Source organism: Telopea speciosissima, chromosome 11 (assembly GCF_018873765.1).
Source record: "Telopea speciosissima isolate NSW1024214 ecotype Mountain lineage chromosome 11, Tspe_v1, whole genome shotgun sequence".
In the NCBI taxonomy this organism is placed as follows: domain Eukaryota; kingdom Viridiplantae; phylum Streptophyta; class Magnoliopsida; order Proteales; family Proteaceae; genus Telopea; species Telopea speciosissima.
The window spans coordinates 29,671,477-29,687,040 of record NC_057926.1 but is presented as its reverse complement, the minus strand read 5'-3'; the positions used below and the strand labels follow the sequence as shown (position 1 = coordinate 29,687,040).

Below are 15,564 nucleotides of genomic sequence, written 5' to 3'. Positions count from 1 at the left end.
GAAAATTCTGCGTACCCCCTGAGGTTTGCAAACGGTAACAAATAAGCCCATTCCGTCAGTTCATGACTAAGACTGTTAAAAATTAGACATGAATTGACAGAATTGCCCTTCTACGAAGAACCCAAAAAAAACAAAGGTGAATGAACAAAATTACCCTTACAAAGGAAAAAAAGGAAAAAAAAAACCTGCAACTCAGGAAGATGAGTTGCAAGTTTCAAAACCATAAGGGTTTTTTTTTTTTGCTCCTCGATTGCTCCATTTCTTGAATCCCCAATTCGAGCTCTCCTCCCTCCAACGCCAATTGAGGCATAACAGTTCAGATCGATTTCCTATTGGCTGATTTATTATGCCAAATATCTTGGGTTTCCATCCAAGTTCAAAAGGAATCCGATTAATTGTGGCCAATTCTACAAATCCATTCCAACTGATTCAACACAAAATTAGATCAAACTGACAAGATCCAATTCAGATCACACTTGCAACAAGTTAGCCTTTCTCCCAATTAAATGGAGTCCATTAAATGGGATCTCGACCATGTGGATGGTTGGTCTGGAGCTCTCTATTCGAAGTCATCAAAGATTCGAACTATTGATGTGTTTTATCACCAACCCACAGAATTTGCATCTTAAAGCCTCCATTGAAAACTTAAGACATAGAATTGGATCAATAAATCAACAGATTCAAAAGCGACATATGAAATCTAATGATTCATATTAGACTTTCAACAAACAGATTCACACACAAAAACTCTAAAAACTCTATTTTTCTGGATAGAAGATTTGATTCTAAGGACTGAAGTCAGTCAGTTTTATAGACCCAAATCAATAATAAAAAAAACCCTAAAATCAATTCTCATAGCCAAACTCCATTGTTTCTTGGATGTAAGGAGTGGCAATAGCCAATTTTAGTACATGAAGAAAACGAAATCATGAGCAAGTCTCTGTGAAGTAAGAGAAAAGGGGAAAAATAAAAAAATGCTAAGAATGTAGGTCGGATCCAGGCCCACAAATCATAACCACAAAGGATTCAATGCGAGCAGACATGAGGACCTTGTTTGTTCAATCTCTGTGCACACTACCATGCTTAAAACACTCTTTTCCCAGCTCCAATAGAGTAGCTTCCTCGGCTATTCTAAAAAACTTTCGCACGATTCCCAGATTACCTCTCCAATTCCCAGATTTCCAGTGGCGTTGGAGGGAGGGGAGCTCGAATTGGGGATTCAAGCAGCGGAGCAAAAAAAAAAACCCTTATGGTTTTGAAACCTGCAACTCATCTTCCCCAATTCGATTGGGGAAGATGAGTTGCAGGTTTTTTTTTCTTTTATCCCTTTGTAAGGGTAATTTTGTCCATTCACCTTTTTTTTTTTTGGGTTCTTCTTAGAAGGGCAATTCCGTCAATTCATGTCTAATTTTTAACAGTGTTAGTCATGAACTGACGGAATGGGCTTATTTGTTACCGTTTGCAAACCTCAGGGGGGTACGCAGAATTTTCCAAAACGGGGGGGTGAAATTATCCTTTCGTCAAACCTCAGGGGTGGTATGTATAAATTTCCAAAAAAAAAAAAAACCAGAGGTGGTTAAAAGCTTTTCCCTTGGCAATCTCTTTTTATCATTGGGAAGTTCTTGGTTTAATTGGATCCCTAACTTAGATGGAATTTCAAATTTAATAATTTAGAGACTTATTGTGTACTAGGGTTTTGACAAGTTAAGGAGTCTCTTTAAGGCCTTGGATAAAATGCTGCTGTAAGACTACCCAAATGAAAAGGTGGTGGGAAATGATGAAGATTTTCTGAGGGTTTGACTTGAGGCATTTAGTTTTTGGTTTTCATTTTGTTAGGTGATCAAATGTTGACAATTGTTGGATCTGTAGTTTCCGTTGGAGTTTAAGGAATAGAGTTTCTAGGATTTGGAAATAAGGTTTTCAGAATTTAGAGTCAGAACAATCTGATTCAATATAATAGCTGGAAAAGAATACCCATTTAGGAATTATTATAAGAAAAAAGGATAAAATAGAAATAAAGAAGAGAAAAGAAGATAAACAAATTGAGGATATGGAAGACAACCCACTTAGGGTTCCAGCATATTTTTGGCTAGTACATTTGGACCATGTAAAGATTTGGGGATCTTTTCTTTCTTTATTAGAAAACTTCTTTGATTTATCTAGAAACCAAAGAAAAAAGATGTATGGAAGAAATGGTAGTTTAATTTATTGGACAGAAATATGTGTATTGTATTATGGAATTTGATACTAATTGGCTTCACATCAATCCTCTTAAAAAATGTCTCCTAATATGGATTCATTACTTGGAACCTTTGGAAAAAAAAATGTAATAGGATTCTCTTGAGGGTAGAAGAAAAAGAATACTGCAAACCTATGCTGAAGTTTGACCTCATCAACTGGATTGAGCCTGCATTACCAAAGATTTGAACACTTCCAAATGGAAGAAATGGGCTACAAGTAGTGGAGTGATTTAGAGTAAAATTTCATAGTAGGCTTGATAAGTTGCACTTTGTTTTGTACCAATCAAAAATGATAAGCAGAAGAGAAATCAAAAAAGAGATACACATGTATAATTGATGTGTGATACTGGAATCTTAAAATTTCTCTGATTTAGCATTAGGTTACTGCTTCAGCTTTAACCTGCTGTGTAACTTTCTTGTTATCATTCTTTACCGCCTTTTTGACTCTTTGAACAAAGTTGAGCTGACTTAATTTCTAGCTGATTTTTTTTGACTCCTGAACAAAGTTGAAGTGAATTAATTTTTAGGTGATGTTTTAATTACATTAATATATTTTCATATTTGTTTATACTTTTGTATTTTCGTATTAGGCTGTTGAACTGAAGGAAATTCATGTCTTTGCAGCTCCATTTCACCAGATGCAGCAATATTACAGGCTTGGAGTACTTGACAACTGTTCTGAGAAGTGGAATGCTCTATTTGACTATTTGAGTCTCAAAACAAAACGATCTTCTGAGATGAAGGTGAGTAATAACTGATTCTATTTGTCATATTGAGGTTCATGCAACATGTTTATTTTTGCCTGCATAATGGGACCACCTAGTATGTTAGGCTAAGTACTTTTGATCCACTTGTTTTCGTGTTTGTATCATCAAAATCTTTTCTATACATAATTTTGATCCACTTCTTTTTGTGTTTGTATCATCAAGATATTTTCTATTTTGATGGTTTTGCCATCGGAGATCCTCCTAAGCCTAATGTGTTTTATGCTGACTTAGGCTTTAGTTGATTCAATGAAAATATTTTACAAGAACTGTCTTAAAAGCAAAAGGAAATTATATAGGGCTAAAGAGATAAGAAATTATTTTACTGAATGTAATACAAAAATTTGGAAAACAACTTCCAGTTTCTTTTTTTCAATACTGTTCTTGAAAAAGGGTTGTGACCAGTCTAACAACGATTTGTGACATGCCTTATGTTGCATACAGATTTGAATTGTCCAGTTTTTTAGATTTCTCAATTTAAACTGTCTATTTCACAAACCTGGAAACCTTCTTCCTATTACCTGGAAAAAATAAAGGCCAAGCTCCATGAATAGGCTTTTTGCTGAAGTGGCTAAAAGAACAAATTCAAAATCCACTTCTAGAATTTTTAAAGAAGGTGATAAGGAAGCAAATCAATAAGAAGCAATGGAACTGGAAGGGACAAAGAAATTGTTTACAGATTGGAATTATGTCAGTCAGCAGCAATCTGATAGTCCATGAAAGCAAAGGACATTGTAGATGAAGTTAATTTCTGAAACTCGACTCGTGAAGTTATTTCGATCCCTGTGGAAACATAAATATGTTTCCAATTTCGATACATTTCACTCAGATTTTTGGCAATTTTCCCAATTTTTTTCACACTCAAATCCTGGGGTAAGAGAAATAGCTGTTGGAAAAGATTCATTGTAAACGTTTTGGAAAGAGTGCATTTGAAAAAGATTCGTTGCTTGAGAAAGACATTGGAAGGGAGGGAGAAAGTGAAGTGGGCATTAAATACTCATCATCAGGGCTACATCAGTTTGTTGGAGACAAGTAAAAAAGGGTGAGATACTTGATGGTGATATGGGGGGGGGGGGGGACTTTTAGAAACGAAATATTGCTGGCATTGGAGCTTCACACAAGTCACTGGTCGTCGGGACTAGAGTTGCTTGCTGCTTATAGTTCACCCCCCACCATAGTTGCAGATATGGGGTTGAAAAATTAAAGAAGGGAATTGTTGGCAAGGGGGAAGGCTGAGGATATTTTGAGTGTGAGGGGTGTATGTTGTCTTTGATACAGGAGTCAGTTCACAATGCTTTGTGACACTAAGTTTAAGCCTTCCAAAAATAATGGTGGCATCTTGATCCATGATACAAGTGCCACCCTTGGACCACCCCCCCCCCCTCCCCCGGTCATATGGCTGGATTGTTTTCCTCGGTCAACCATGCCCAAATATGTTTCTTTGTCATGTTGGAGTGTGGAAAAGATAATAACAATGATGATGATGATTTGACTTTCCCAGAATTTTTTTGCTGTAAAGGTAAGCTACAAAACAAGCAGAACCTTAGTCTCATAGCAGGGATCCAAATATCTTTGAAGGATAACTAATATGCCTTTTGGGATGTTGGTGAAGTGGGCAAGGGAGTGAAAATCCCCTATTATAATTGTGGGTAATGCATCCAAGGGAATTCAAAGGAGAAAATCCCAAAACAGAACTTAAGGAAGATGTATACCTCGATCATCCGATAGGCTGGTAATGGGAGCCAGGCAAAGAGTATGGTGGGCAACCTGCTGCAAGTATTAGATTTGTGTTCTGTACAATAAGGGCAGTTCAATTTCTGAAATTCTGCCATGGCAAACACTTCTCTATTTTAAGATGTCAGGAACAAGCGTCTTTAGCATTTTGGGGGCTGGTAGGTTAGTTGATGAAGATGCAAACCCAGGTTTATGGTAATATATTGCAAAAGGAATTGCACCAACTTATTAAGTATGCCATGGAAATGTTTGGTTTTGCCACTGGGTAATCCCATAATGCATGGTCATGACACAGCAATTTAAGAGTTTTGCTTTTGATTTGAATTATCTGACTTGGCCATTTTGACCTACCCTGGTAAGACGCAGATTCTTCTTGCTTAAAATATGGGACAGATATATTAAGCTAACGTTTGGATCTCAAGAAAAGAAAAGAATAGAAAAAATAAAATAATAAAAAATTTGAATTTGGGGAGAGATGGACACATAAATCAATCATTACATCATCATGATTTTCGTCTCGTAATGTTTTTTCTCTTCGCCTTTTCTATTCTTGGCATACAAACATAGTCTAAAGGAGAGGAGAACAGAAAGAAGGTTGACGCAGGTTTGAGTATTTCGGTGAGGCTGCTATATATCTGCTTCATCACATTTCCTTTAATTGTGCTCTCCTTCCCTTATGTTTTGTTGCTATGGTTTCATATTTGCAGTTTTTTATTGGTCCTCGTCATTTACAGTTTATGCGTAATTCTTTCTTGACAGTATGACTTTTTGCTTTTCTCAGGAAATTTTGGAAACTCGTGAGAAAACTAAACCTCATATCTGGACTTTTCGGACACCTGAAGAAGCTTCAGATCATTGGAATGAGCTGTTTGGCCATGTAAATGACCCAGAGTGACTAAATTAGAACTTCTCCGTTTCCTTGCAGATGCAGATGATGGTGTGATTTAATGGTTTCTGTTTCCCCTGATATACTTCAACTGCAGTAGGTGAACATTCAATAGTTATACATACAAGGGACAGTAACTGCTGAAAATCTCACATGATTATCACTAGGGAATCTCCCTTTTCTAAAACCCTTATTTTTTTATTTTTAGCCTTGAGTTAGAAGAATATGAATGACTCGCCTAATAAAAAAAACAAATTTTCCTTCCAAAGAAATATGTAACTAGTTAGATGATAAAATCCTTTATATCATAGAAGAAGGTTGGTAAGCTATCACAATCGGGTGCTTTGAAAGGACTTAAGAGGTTGAAGATCATCTCTCTCTAATCTCCTCATGAGATGGTGTAGATGTGTGTACATATCTTCAGAGATAATTACTGGAGTAAATAGAGATTCAGGTACTTATGGGACCAATTGGTTGTAAGTATATATTTGTCAAAGATGTTGAGAAAGCAATATTGCAATTTATAAGGCCTTTCAGTCACTAGTCTATCACTCTTTCATCTGCAATTCTGCATTGTTGATGCCTAATAACTTATTGGGCAAAAGATCACTATCTGGTCATGTAGCATCTGAACCAGTGCATGGGCCAATAAGAATGATTGCAGGAGCGTCTGACTGAATGTGATTTTTTAGTTCATTGGGGGCTGAGTGGTAATTTTGCGTGATCTTACGTTTGGGTGCAAGAACCACATGACCGGTTAGCGTTCTTTTTCAATAACCTATTAGATAGGAGATTAGATTTTGCTACTACTTGATAAAACCTGGAGTTTCTATCCCCTTGACATATGTATTGAGTTTTGGATTTTTTTTGTCCTGTAGAAACTTTTTAGTGGCAACTCCAACTCATTCAATTGAGTTATACTATCCTTTTAATAGGATTTTGTCCCTGCAATTCAGCTAGTTTAGCTCAAATTGTGACTTGAGAAATAAAACAATTTAAAGTAATTTACATAATTTAAATCAACTGCAAAAACACTTTGAGAGTATATGTAGAATGCAAGGATAAACCAATTATTTTTTTTTGTTATTAGTTTTGTATGATAATCGGTTCAATAGCATACTGGGTCTAATCGGTTTTAGTCAGTTCAAAACCGGTGGTTAAACGGTTTCACTTAAAATCAAGATTGAACCATTTAATAAATTTTTTTTTTTTGGTGAAGAACCATTTAATAAATTGCTTCATCTCTTAATACCAAAATTGAACTGTTTAATAAACAATTTTCTGGTTCTGAACTTTTGATTGAAACGATTCGATTTGATTTCAATAAACAATTTCGGTTTGCAAATCGCAACATATTACTTCTAAATAAATGAGATTAAACTGTTTGTAACCTAACTGGCAATTACAACATACACTTGTAACCTCTTTTCTCTTTTTTGACATTGTTAAATACACAAACCACATGCCAATACTCAAAAGGTTAACCGACATTTAGGATTGCAGAATTTTATACAAAACTAGGTGTACTTGAGACGATTGATCCAAGAGTTGGGGTTTGACATTGAAGGACTTATGCGGCTCTACTGTGATAACATAACATCTATAAGCATTGCTCAACATGATAGAACAAAGCATATCAAAGTAGACTGGCACTTCAAAAGGAGTAGATAGACTGACTTCGTTCCCTTGGTCATATCACTTGCAGCATTTTTAATGAGGTCATTTTTGTCATTTTCTTACCCATTCTCCTCCCCTCCCCCTTGCCATCATTGTTTCAGAATTGAAACCTCCTCAACCACCGCCCATGACGGAGCTTCCCTTCCTCTCTAGAACTCGCTGACAAGCACCACCGCTTCCTCCTCCAAAGATTCCCCTTCTTCTGACATCTAACAAGCGGTTTTCTTCCCCCCATCATTTTTTCTCTTTCCGTCACTGCCCCCTTCATCCCCTTCCTACCTTTACCACATCCCAATTCCAGAACTCCTTTATATAATTTAGAAAAATGTCCTCTGTGCCGGGGGCGCAGGCTGCGCCCAGACACATGGAGGTGGGTGCCATGACCACCCTGCCCCCCTAAGTAGCAGGCACATGTGTCTGGGCGTAGCCTGCGCTGCGGCACAGAGCACATGAGCCCATATAATTCATAAACCAAATTTCTACCAATTTTGGTTTCATTCGGTGAACTTGGTTGTGGAGAGACGTGCCTTTCTCTTCTGCCATGCCTAGAGGACAGGGCGATTCTCTGCAGAGATGGCATATGGCCAATGAACACACCACCAAGCACCATAGATTCTTAATTCGTTGCTTACCCACGAGGAAACAATTTCTAAACAGTGAAGCTCCAACCTTCATTCAGAAGGGCGTCGTCTCCTACTTTATACTATTTGTGGCATTTATTCTCAAAAAATTATCTCCTCCAATTCCCTGCCCGGCCCAGTTCCCTAGTTCCTCTAATAGGGGGTGCTGGATCCCACCCAAGCGGAGTGTTCGAGCAGGGGTAGGGTGGTCATTCCAGCCCCCTTGTTGGAGGAACTGGAGAACTGGTCATGGAGGGAACTGGAGGGGATAAAACCTCACCAATTAACCATCTTTTCTTGACGCTCTATTTGTTTCGATGTAAAATTTTCATAAGTAAAATTTTATGTCAAAAAATTTCCATGTAAAACTTTTCATGTTTGTTTTTTATTTATTTTACATCATAAAATTATTTAAGATAATTACATAATATGTCATTATCCCAAAATTGAATTAGGCCACCCATAATATTGTAAAAAACAATGTATTCACATAGGGCACACAAATACATAAGCCTTATGAGATCCATCTAAGGTAACAAAATTTCCAACATGAGACAAGACATACCTTCGTAAATTCTAGAAAAATGTTCTAATTTCTTAATAATCATTTTTTTCCAGACCCATAAGGTAGGCAACTCTAAATTGATAATTTTGAGAAGGGAAAAGTCTCTATGAATATAAGGTGTAAGAAACATCCACTCCCATTTGATTTTTTTTTTTTTAACAATTTTTTCTCTAAAGAAATTTAATTAAACAAAATCCATGTATGTAGTTATTACCCACACCTCATGTTCAGAGAACCCATTCTCTTTTGAAAATTATAATCTATATCAAACAAAGGTTAAAGTTGGAAAATGCTTTGATCATTTATCAAGATTTACTAATTTTGACTTGAGAATTTAAAGCTGCATCTTAAATAATGTCCTATATGCATGAGGAACTGAATTTTGCTTTTGTTGGATGTTGAAGTGATGCTTATGGTATTTACCAAAAAAAAAAAAACAGAAGTGATGCTTATGATCATGGTGATTAAAGAATAATTTAAACATGGAAAGATTGATGAGTCATGAAACTATTTTGGACTCTAGAGAAAAATGTGGTAGACATTACATGTGAGCCAAGAAAGCAAAACAAAAATTATTTGGCTAACCGAGTATCTGAAAATGGGGAAAAAAAGGAGTAAACAGAATTTGTCCTTGGAAATCAGTAAATCAAAGTATCCATGAGAAATAACAAAAATTAAGCTTTGTAGAAGCCCTCTAGCTTTTGCTTCTATATAATTATTTGTGACAATATTGTCTAGTTCAACCAAAACAAAAAAGTCTATTAATCAAAACTCCAACCACCCATCTTGCTTTGCTCAGCTCTCTATATTGTCTTGCATACATTCAAATTGGATATTTTAGATCATGAATTATTAAATTGCCAAGAGGAATAGATGCAATGACAATGTTGCTTCAAATGCAAGATCCAAAAATATCAATAACAATTAATTGAGAGAGACGGGAGATGGAGAGTGAACAAGGGATGAGAGGTGAAAGGTGGGAGAGGGGGGCGGGAATAGAGGATGAGAGAGGTGGGAGATGGGGGTGGGAGTTATGGAATCGAGGAAGATGAGAGGTGGGATTGTGCGTCTGAGAGGTTAATAGGGAAGGTAGGTTTAATTTGATGTATAAAGCTAAAAACTGGAAATAAAAAAAAAAAACTTAATTAACTAGTTCAGGGTTATCTAGATTTTAGGCATCCCAAACATAATATTTGAAACGTTGAGAACCTTAATTGTAATTTCTTGAAACGTCAGGGACCTTAAGTGTCATTTACCCAAAAGAAAAAAAAATGAAAGAATGAGAAGAAATATCATGAAGAAGACAGGGTCGAGTTGAGCCGAGCCGAGCTAGGTTCGAAGCCTCAACCCTAACCCAGACCAGTTAGGCCTTAACTCAGGGCCAGAAATTCCTAAACCTAATTCACCCTAGGGCCAAGATATCTCAAGCCAGGTCCTGTTCGGGCTCAAGGGGGTGTCAGGGCACGCTCAGGTGTCAGGTTTAAACCTGCACCCCTTGTTGTGGGCTTTAAAACGTGATATCCTTGTACTAGATATCCTTGTTAAAGCAGCCCTCTTCGCTAACATATCTGCTACCCCATTAATCTCTCTGAAACAATGGGTTATCCTCCACAGCACCTTTGCAAGGTAGCCACTGTAAAACCTCCATCTCTGCTGAAGTTCCCAAGGAAGCAAATTATTGTCCACACAACTCACCAACGCAGCTGAATCGCTTTCAATCCACAAATACTCCACCTGCAGCCGTATCGCCTATTGTATGCCATTGAGCAAACCCTCAATTTTCGCTTTGAAGTTTGATCCCACACCTATGTAATAAGCAAAGCAGCATCTAGATCGCCCATTGTGATCTCTTAGAATTCCTCCAGCTCCTGATCGCCATGGATTTCCAAGAGAGCACCCATCTATGTTAAGTTTGACCCATCCCTAAGCTGGAGGCTGCCAAAAAAGTTCGGTAATCAGCCTTCGAGGTTGTCGATTAACCTTGAGAGAAAGCTTCCTTGATAGCAGTAGGTCAGCCACCGTAGATATTTGCACCGTTCTGAAATTGAAATATCGATTAAGTCCTTCCAAATACCTTTTAACCCTGTTGTTTGATTGCGTTGCACATTCTCGAACCTCCGCCTATTTCGTTCCATCCAAATGTGGTATGGCACTAGTATAACCAACGCTGGCCATATTTTTTAGAGCACCACACATGCCTTATTCCTCCTCCACCATAAGAGCACCACACAAGACTTTGATTTAGCATTGATGATCTTATTTATTTTAGTTTGCATAGATTAAAATTTGACAGTATTTGGAGTTTTAAGATGATACTAATTTTTAGTTTTGAATTTTCAAGGGTTTTAATAGAAACTTAGTAGTTACTTTTATCTTTACTTGTGGTGCCACCAGCACACTGAACCATAGAGTTTTAGATCCTAATGAGATTTATTATTAATTAAGACTTCCGCTGTATTTATTCTAAGACTTGATGATGTGAGATGATCTTTTGAGATGATTGGTGGTTTATCATTGTTCACGATCATAACCCGTATTTCGATCTTGGTTATCGTGATGACCCATACTCCTAGGGTGGGTTTTGGGGTGTTACAGCTTTGGTATCAGAGCAGTGGTTTGGGTTGAACTTTGATCTATAAAACCACATGAGAATTATTGGAGATTGGTGTAGTTAATCTTGAACTTAGAAACTGGTGATATAGGATTTTGAGAACTTAGAGACATTACAACTAGGATTGAACTATTAACCCTAGAAAAGTTTGTCTTGACTTTCTCTGTATTAGAATTTTGGTATGGAGATAATTTAATGTTTCGAACTAATGTGCACCTATTATTGTTAGGTACAATGCCTCCCCGTAGACAACCGCCTCCACCACGACCAGCTGAGAATGCTACAGCACCTCAAGATTGCATACCACCACCACTACCTTTGGTAGCTGGGGTTACTCAGCAAGATTTTATGGGAGCATTCATGACATTTATGAACTTTTTGCAGCAACAGGCCGCAACTGGAGGTAATCAGATGCAACAACTTCAACAAAATGCACGAAGAGAAGATTAGAAAGATTAGACTGGAAGAAGCTGGGGCCACTTGCTTTCAAGGGAGTGGGACCCGACCCTGTATGGCCATCTATTTGGGTTGAAGAGATGGAGAAGATTTTTGATGTTATGGAATGCATAGATCCTCAAAAAGTTATGTGTGCTACTTTCATGTTGAGGGAGGAAGCTTATAACTGGTGGAAGACTACCAAACAGATTTTAATAGCTGAGAACCCGGTGATTACTTGGGCAAGGTTTGTAGAGGTTTTCTACAAGAACTACTTCTCTGAAAGCCTAAAAGAGAGAAAAGAAGTGGAATTTTTACATTTGACCCAGGGGTCAAACTCAGTGATGGCTTACAAAAAGAAATTTTAAGAATTGGCATGGTTTGCACCAGACCACATCGATACTGATGCCAAAATGGCAAAGAAATTTTTGAGAAGGTTAAAGTCCCAATTGAAGGGAACGATCATAGTACTGGAGTTGAGATCATATATTGAGGTACTACACAAAACACTTATCCTAGAGGAGAGTCTGAGGGAGACCACTCAGGGTAGTACTAGCAAGGTACAAGGGAAGAGGCTCATGGAGATACAACACTCTAGGGATGACAGACCCCAGAGGCATCAGAAGACGCATCACAAGCAAACACCTCGGACTACTTGTCGGAATTGTGGCAAGTACCATAGTAGACCATGCAGACAGGGAGCAGAGCATTGCTTTAGATATGGAGGAAAGGGCCATAGAGCCAAAAATTGTGCTACACCTCCAGCTCAGAATGTGCCACAAAATGAAAAGCAGACTGCTCAAGCACCCAGGCTGCAAATGACATTTCATAGGCCATCTTACTAGGGGCAGCCTACGCATCAGAGACAACAGCAGCCCCCGAGGCAGCAACAGAAGCAGATACACCAGACTGCGCAGGCGGACCAGGCACAGAAGACCTAGGCTAGAGTTTTTGCTCTGACGACAGAGGATGCTGAGGTTTCAACCACAGTGGTTACAGGTAAGCCTACATTTGAGGACTTGATTTATTGTATAAATTGATGATTAATTTGATTGATTGATGAATTGCATCCAGAACTGGGAAATGAAAACTAAAACCTAGAACATATTTCAGGTACACTGAACATTTCCACCATATCTGTCAATGTATTATTTGACTCAGGCCAACACACTCCTTTCTATCTATATCATTTTCTAAGAAAATTAGTGTTGACCCTAAACCGTTAAGACCCTCCCTATTGGTGACCTTACAATCTGGAGAAGTTTTGATTGTAAACACTATTTTTGAGTCATGTTTGGTTCAGATAGAGGGTAGAGATATGCCAGTAAACTTAATTCTTCTTGACATGGCAGACTTTGATGTCATACTTGGCATGGATTGGTTATCTACTTTTCATGCTAGAATATAGTGCTATGAAAAGGAGATATTTTTTAGACTTAAGGATGATAATGAATTCAAGTTTAGTGGGTTGAGGACGGGTAAACATGCATCCCCTTTGATATTAGCAGTACGTGCCAGGAAGTTACTCGCTCAAGGTTACCATGGCTTTTTGGCTTCTCTAGTTGATTTCAAGGATGAAGAGCAGCAATTGAAGGATATCCATATCGTCAGAGACTTCCCAGATGTGTTCGTTGATGACCTTATTGGGTTACCACCCAATAGGGAATTGGAGTTTGCCATTGATCTAGCACCTAGTACGGCGCTGATCTCTAAGGCACATACTAAATGGCACCATTAGAACTAAAAGAGTTGAAAGACCAACTGCAAGAGTTATTAGAGAAAGGGTATATCAGACCTAGTGTGTCTCCTTGGGGAGCACCAGTGTTATTTGTTAAGAAAAAGGATGGAACCTTGAGATTGTGCATTGACTATAGAGAACTGCACAAGGTGACCATCAAGAACAAATACCCTTTACTCAGGATCGATGACTTGTTCGATCAGTTGCAGGGTGCAAGTGTCTTTTCTAAAATTGACTTGAGATCTAGGTACCATCAGTTAAAGATCAAAGGAAAAGACATACCAAAGACTGCATTCAAAACTCGTTATGGCCACTATGAGTTTGTCGTTATGCCATTTGGATTGACTAATGCACCAGCTGCATTTATGGATTTGATGAATAGGGTATTCCATGACTTCTTGGATAATCTGTTATTGTATTTATAGATGATATCTTAATATATTCCAAGAATAAAGAAGATCATGAGGAACATTTAAGGGTTGTACTATAGAGACTCAGAGAAAAGCAATTATATGCCAAGTTGAGCAAGTGTGATTTTTGGCTTGACCAAGTTGTATTTCTGGGTCATGTTATATCATCTAGTGGGATTTCAATTGATCCTACAAAAGTCAAGACGATTACAGATTGGGCCAGGCCGACCACAGTTACTGACATCAGAAGCTTTTTGAGCTTAGCTGGTTATTACAGAAGATTTATTGAAGGCTTCTCCAATATTTCTATACCTTTAACTGGACTTACCAGGAAGGGTGTGAAATTTAATTGGTTAGAGGAATACGACAAAATTTTCCAAGAACTGAAGCACTGATTGGTGACAACACTAGTATTGACTGTACCAGTAGGAACTGGAGGGATGGTTATTTATAATGATGCTTCACACAAAGGTTTGGGTTACATGCTTATGCAACATGGCAAGGTGGTAGCCTACGCTTTGAAGCAGTTGAAAGATCATGAGAATAACTATCCCACACATGATTTAGAATTGACAACGGTGGTGTTTGAGCTCAAAATTTGGCGGCATTACTTGTATAGTGAGAAGTGTGAGATTTACACAGATCGCAAGAGCTTGAAGTACTTCTTCACCCAGAAAGAACTAACTATGAGACAGAGACAGTGGTTAGAGCTAATAAAGGACTATGATAGTGACATTCACTACCACCCAGGGAAGGTGAATGTGGTTGCGGATGCATTGAGCAAAAAATCACAAGGACTTACAGCAGCCATTTTGACTGAGCAGATACGTCTTCAGGAGGACATCAAGAGCCTGGAACTAGATTTGATTGTCAGTTGCCCCGCAACGTTATTTTCCAAATTGACTATCTTGCTATCATTGATTGACCAAATTAAATTAGCTTAGACTACAGACCCTTATATGGTGAAGATCAGAGGTAAAATCCAGGCAGGGAAACAAATACTGTTCCAATTAATAGAGGACAAAGTTGTGATGTATGGCACTCGCTTGTATATACCAGATGATACTAAGCTGAGGGAGTTAATTTTGAAGGAGGCCCATTATTCTCCTTACACAATTCATCTGGGCGGTACCAAGATGTACCAGGATCTAAAGGAACATTATTGGCGAAACAATATAAGGAGAGAAATTGTTCTGCATGTAGAAAAATGTTTGATTTATCAGCAAGTGAAAGCTGAGCATCAGAGACCATCAGGATTATTACATGATTGAAAATTCCACAGTGGAAATGGGAACATATAAGCATGGACTTTGTCACTGCACTACCGAAGACACTAAAGGGACATTATTTAGTTTGGGTAGTGGTAGACCGTCTAACCAAGTTAGCACATTTCATTGCTTACTCTATAAAGTATTCTTTGGAGAAGTTGAGTCAGTTGTATATTGATGTGATAGTCAAACTTCATGGAGTGCTAGTTTCAATAGTGTCAGACAGAGACCCAAGGTTCACGTCCAGATTTTGGAAGAGCCTACATGAAGCCTTGAGGACAAGACTGAAGTTTAGTACAACTTTTCACCCATAGACAGATGGACAGTCAGAGAGGGTGATCCAAATACTTGAAGACATGTTGAGAGCCTGTGCTCTAGACTTGAAAGGAAACTGGGAGAAACACTTGCCTCTAGTTGAATTTACATACAACAACAGTTTCTAGGTGACCATTGGTATGGCCCCATACGAAGCATTATATGCAGGAAATGCCGATCTCCTCTTCACTGGAATGAGGTTGGTGAACGAAAAGTTATGGGACCAGAATTGATACAATAAGCTCAGGAGAAGATACAGCTCATACAGAAAAGAATCAAGGCAGCACAAAATAGACAGAAG

At 38.0% G+C, this 15,564-nt stretch overlaps 1 non-coding gene across 1 annotated transcript; it reads right to left on the bottom strand.

The window, feature by feature from the left end:
• Nucleotides 1-981: 981 nt before the first annotated feature.
• On the bottom strand, nt 982-1,094 carry LOC122646970. The gene has a single exon (XR_006330768.1). It is a non-coding gene; the product is annotated as a small nucleolar RNA snoR100 (small nucleolar RNA).
• Between the last annotated feature and the right edge of the window lie 14,470 nt (nt 1,095-15,564).